The sequence below is a fragment of the Telmatherina bonti genome (genome assembly GCF_933228915.1).
Source record: "Telmatherina bonti genome assembly, chromosome: 9".
NCBI classification, from domain to species: Eukaryota; Metazoa; Chordata; class Actinopteri; order Atheriniformes; family Telmatherinidae; genus Telmatherina; species Telmatherina bonti.
Window position 1 is genome coordinate 27,783,524 of NC_136627.1, and position 6,000 is coordinate 27,789,523.

Sequence of the window (6,000 nt, forward strand, 5' to 3'; positions counted from 1 at the left end):
AAAAGCATTTTCAACAATGACCCGTGCCCGGCTGAATCTTCTATTAAACATTTGCTGGTCCACTGTCAGGCGTCCGGTGTCTTGGAATGGTTTAATGAGCCATTTCTGCAAGGGATATGCAGAGTCTCCGAGGATGTAGTAACCAACATGCACCCCACCAATGTTTCTGTAGTTGGCTGGGAAGAGGTTCTCGGCTCGCTAGTTGCCACAAAGTTGACAGTCTCAGGACCCTCGCATCATGCAAGCTCCCTGGCAGTCCGGTGAATACGTTCCAGAACATCCCTTTTCCATCTACAACACCTTGAAGAATAATGGAGTGCCAGCCTTTCCTGTTAAAATAATCAGAATGGTAGTCCAGTAGTGCTATTATGGGTATGTGGGAGCCATTAACTGCACCCACACAATGCGGCATCCCCCATTTATTCTCGGTATAGGTGGCCATTTCTCTTAACCTCCTGTAATGAAACACTTTTATTTATTCAGACAGGATCGTGGAAGTCGGTGAATAATGACCACAACAGACTCTCAGTGTTCAACAATTAAATCGCATTTATTAATCTGAACAGCAAAGAGAAAGCAAACACATCATTGGTATAGCACTTAGATAGTTTCAGTTTCAGCTCTTACCGTTTACGCGATAGGTTGGAGAGCCCACAACCCTGGTAGAGAGTGCCAAAAATACCAGCTGGGCGTCCTGATCAGTGAAACCCGCAGCAGACTCTACCAAAAGTCCGGGACTTCTCCACTTTATACCCTGGCACAAACAACACCATGCGAGAGCAGGTAGAGAGGTGGCCAACCTTTTCCCCACATACACACAGTGGCTGACTCAGTTGTGTTATTGAGTCTTCTCAACATTCTCATGACCTTCTTAAAGCAAACACAGTTGTTTATAAGGATGCAGCTGTGCATAGCCGAATAACAGGATGCAGCCGTGCACAGCTGCACGTTACATAGAAATTAAATGAAGGCACACAACATCACTAATAAACAGTCATACTTCACCTCCTCTCATCAGGAAACCGGATTAGCTCTGGTAACAGCAACGTCTCCACAGCAGCACAAAAATCCTGCACACACCTGCAAGCAGTTGTGATGCCGACGCCAAAAAGATGTCCGACGCTCCTGTACTCTGAGCCGGTGGCGAGTTTCCAGAGTGCAACAGCCACTCTCTTCTTTAAGGGCACACACTCACGGAAAGTCGTGTCCTTCCGTTCCATAGCTGGACGTACTTTGTTGCATAGAAAATCAAATGTTTCCTCGGACATCCTGAAGTTCTGTACCCACTGCTGACTTGTAAAGCCAGGAACAATGGCATCCCACCATTGTGAGGCTCGTTTGACCACCCAGACTGACGGTTTGCGGCGACGAAACTGCTCCAAAACTGCCACCTGAAACACAGAATAAATACGTTATATCTTTTCAGAAATCATAGTTATTTAGTCATTTATTTGGTTTAGGGATGCAAATAGGGTACTAATAAACATGGTATTACATTATATTATAAAACACTGAGTAAGACTTACCCTCCTTAGAAGTCTGCGATTGTCTTCAGCTTGGTAAAACTGCAGGGCTTCTAAAACTCTCCTGTGCTTCTCCAAGGTATTTTGTCTTGCCGCTTGCAGCTGCCGCTCGCTCTCATTTTTTATTTTGTTTCTGAAAACTAGCCACAGACTAAGTAGCAGATATACCATTGCTTCTAGGTCCTCCATCTTGTGTTTGTCACGTATGTTGTTGGTCGCGCACAACACTGATGTCACAGCAATTTCACACAAAGCACGCCCATTTCAGACCTGGTGCTAAATTGCAATGGAAAAGAAATAAGACCAAGCCGAGACGAGTTGAGTCGAGTTAAGTTGAGACAAGCTGATACTAATGGAAAAGAGGCATTTGAAGCATCCATGATGGCAACGCTTACTGAATGTCATAAGTCAAACGAAAAGGTGATTTTTTTAAAATTCTCATCAAATTTGAAGACAAACGTTGCAAAAACATGTTTAAAAAAAAGGATGTTTGATATTTGTTTCTTTATGACAGAGATAATCTACAACAATGAACATCAACACCACAGAACTGTAGCTGCAGCATCAGGTTTCATAAGATCAATGTTCATTCGTGGTTTTGCTGCCTGATGAGAAATACATATCAAATAAATAATTGTTTCCGACCATGTTTTTCCAGCTTGTTCAAAACAATGCGATAATGAAAAGCTGAAAGTGTCAGATTTATAGTAAAGTAAAACTTTTAAATATCTTCACTGGTGATTTTTTCCCCCCTATATTAGCAGCTACTGAAGGGTACATCCTTCACATTTAGTTCTTTAATTCTAAGTGCATCACATTCACTGCAATGTTCACAGAGAAAATGGGCATGTTCAATGAACATGTTCATTTCAACACGCAGCACTGGTTGTCTCGTCATTGGCATCATTGGTTATGTATCCCCATGTTCTCATAATGTGTGGGCTCATTCTGGGTTGGATGTACTTTATTTTAACATAAACTTATTTTCTACGTCATGAAAAAGACAGTTTTATACCTTTCACTTTCCAATCAAACGTCTGTGGATGTCCTCTCTGAAACATCTTTTCTACGTTGTAAAATAATGTCTTTTCACTTTGCAACCAAATCACAATGCTGATGGGATGTTGGGCAAAGCTGTCTTTTAATGCCTTTTTAATGAACTAGTGCTGGGTGGGTTCTGTTTAAATCTACATTTTAAGGGAAAAGAAAATTGTGTTTGTTTGTGTGTGGTGGGGGGGGGGTCAGAACAAATTAAATACTTAGCAAAAAGTGAATGTCTTTTCAATTAAGAAAATGTTATTTATGGCAAACATTTTAAAAAGAAGCGTGACCACAAAGATTTTTAAGCGTTCCCACTTCAACAAAATGACTGTGAGCCTCTGAATTAATTAGCATCTACCTGACAGAACGTTTAAGGTTACTGTGACAGTTATCACAAGCAAAAGGGATGAAAACACATCAGTGTGTTTGCACTATTTCAGGCATTAATGCTCCCTGCATTAAAGGACAGATCTGCATTGATTTCATGGCAGGAGAATCCAACTTTTATTTAATTGAGCATGTGCATTTGCAGTCGACAAAGGTAATTGCACAAGACCGTGTCAGCTCAAGATGAGCTCTGAAATTGGACAATTGTGATTCTTGACAGTTTCTAAATTTTGCAGCCATCAAAATCTATACCTCTGCAGAAAATAATATTTTGAGGTGAATGGTAGAGGAAGGGGCTTCTTTAACAAAAAAAAAAAAAAAAAACATTATTTTGTATTGGGACGATATTAGAACATCGATATGCTGGGAAAGTAAGCTGCAGCAGATATTAGTTGTCCAACAGCAATACAATATTTATTTTAACATGATTTTTCATTTTAAAACATATCCAAAAAAGAAATAGCTTTAAGTCCATGGTTCTTTCTCTTGATAATTCAATTCAATTCAGCTTTATTTGTATAGAACCACTTCACAACAATGTTGTCACAGGGCACTTTACATACACATCATTTCAAGCCAATTCATACATATCCTATGATAGAAACCAACTGATTGCATCGACTCATGACTTCGATCCAATCCCCTATCCTGAGCATGTACGAGGCGACAGTGGGAAGGAAAAAACTCCCTTTTAACAGGAAGAAAACCTCCGGCAGAACCCGGCTCAGGGAGGGCAGCCATCTGCCTCGACTGGTTGGGGTGGAAAGACAGAACAACATGTACAACTGCACTTATTAAGAAAGACCTGCAGAAAAAAGGAAGAAATAAGTTAGAGACTGCAATAGCATCATATATTTATGCATTTATACATTAGAGAAATAGAATGAGGTACTTCTCAGTGCATCTGGTGACATCCCCATTGCTACATAAGTAATGGATGGCCAGACTACCCATAACTATAAGAGCAATGAGCATAACCTGGACAGTTGGGTCCTGTACATGCAGACTCCAACTCAGGAGATGCTCATATCCTAACTATAAGAATCATGAAAAAGGAAGGTTTTCAGCTCGATCTTAAAGGTGTGGAGGGAGTCTGCCTCCCGAACCCACGGTGGGAGTTGGTTCCATAAGAGAGGAGCCTGATAGCTAAAGGCCCTTCCTCCCATAGTACTCTTTGAGACTCTTGGAACCACCAGTAAACCTGCAGTCTGAGAGCGAAGTGCTCTATTTGGAATATACGGAACTATAAGATTTCTTATGTACAATGGAGCTTGGTCATGAAGAGCTTTATATGTGAGGAGAAGAATTTTAAACTTTATCCTGGATTTCCCAGAGAGCCAGTGTAGAGAGGCTAAAACTGGTGAAATATGATCTCTCCTGCTAGTCCTCATCAGAACCCCAGCTGCAGGATTTTGGATCAGCTGGAGACTTTTCAGGGCATATTTGGGACAACCCATAAATAAGGAATTGCAGTAATCCAGTCTGGAAGTAATAAAGGCATGGACTCATTTTTCTACATCTTTCTGAGACAAGATGTCCCAAATTTTTTGCAATATTACGCAGGTGGAAGAAGGCGGTTCTAGAAACCTGTTTTGAATGTGAGCTAAAAGACAAGTCCTGGTCAAAAGTGACTCCAAGATTTCTCCCAGTGGTACTGGAGGCCAGATTAATGCCTTTAAGATTATTTGTATAACTGGATAATTTTGTCCTGAGTTTTTCAGGCCCAAAGATAACAACCTCTGTCTTGTCTGAGTTTAAAAGGAGAAAGACTTAGGTGTGTTTGATATAAATCTATGTTTGCTTTTGGCACACTGATGGCTCTGACAAACTGGAGCTATGACCAATAAAGGCCACAACATGTTGGAAGCATAAAGCTAAATCATGAAGGGATGTGTTAAATATCGTACAGCTGATCCTGGACCATACTATCTGATAAAACAAGCTTTGATAACTCAGATGGTGTGTTACTTCTAACTGAATGACAGAGCTGCTGGTTGTCTATGTCAAAGTCAGACAGCTCTAGAAGATTTATCGCACCTGCTGTAAAACAAAATCTCTCCAGGCTTTTGCCATTTTTGACTTGTCACTGGTTATTTATTTAACTTTTCAATTGTAAATAAGATGCACACTTTTTGGTAACAGGGTATGAGAGGTCGTTACGCGCCGTCAACATCTTGTTTGTAGCCTGCAGTAGATAACAGTCAGAGGTCTGTCAGTTGGAAGATGTATGGAGCAATCTGGCAATGAAATAATCAAGCCAGTGCAGCTAAATGTTGTAGTGTTCTATTTTCCTATTTTACTTTCTGTTATGTTTTACCAGACACATTATAATGTAAAATATTAGCCCAAAAGTGGAAAAAAAGTAAAGAAAAGTTTTTGGTTTTACTTGTTATTTTTCATTATTATTTCCAGATTAGTGTCTGCAAGCACATAGTTAGATGTCTGAATAAAATATTATATAAAAATACTTCGGGAAGAGCTTGTGACAGTTATAATATGGTAATTGGGAGCATAGATAGGAAGACGAACAGGGCACAAGGGAGAGAAAGAAACGGAGGATTTCCTGTTCTGTATGAGTATAAAGGCATGAAAATGTTTGCCTCTACCTCTTGTAATAGGTGCGGTATGTGCGGTAAAAATGCATAAGTGCACCCAGTAGAGCTCCTTGGCTTTTCCCTGAGGGTGTGAGCTGGAAAATCAAGCTCCCACGTCACATATCCACAGGACTGACAGCAACAGCGAGGCAGCTCTGAGTGCCACTCCGTCACGGGGGACTGGTGGTAACGCCGCTCATGTCAGCATTCTCTTCTTTCCTCATAGCTAAAAATAAGATGTTAAACCTTTAGGAGAGAAAAACATGCATCCCATCTCACTTGGTTTGCAAAGTTTTTTCAACACAGAAGCTGTAAAAAAAAAAATCCATTTCTCTTCATCAGCTTTGCGCAACACTCATCTCTACACCACAGAAACCAAGGAAGCAACTTTGAAAATGTAAAAAAAAAAAAGCTGTTACATGCACAAATGATTCCCACTGTAGCACTTCACATCA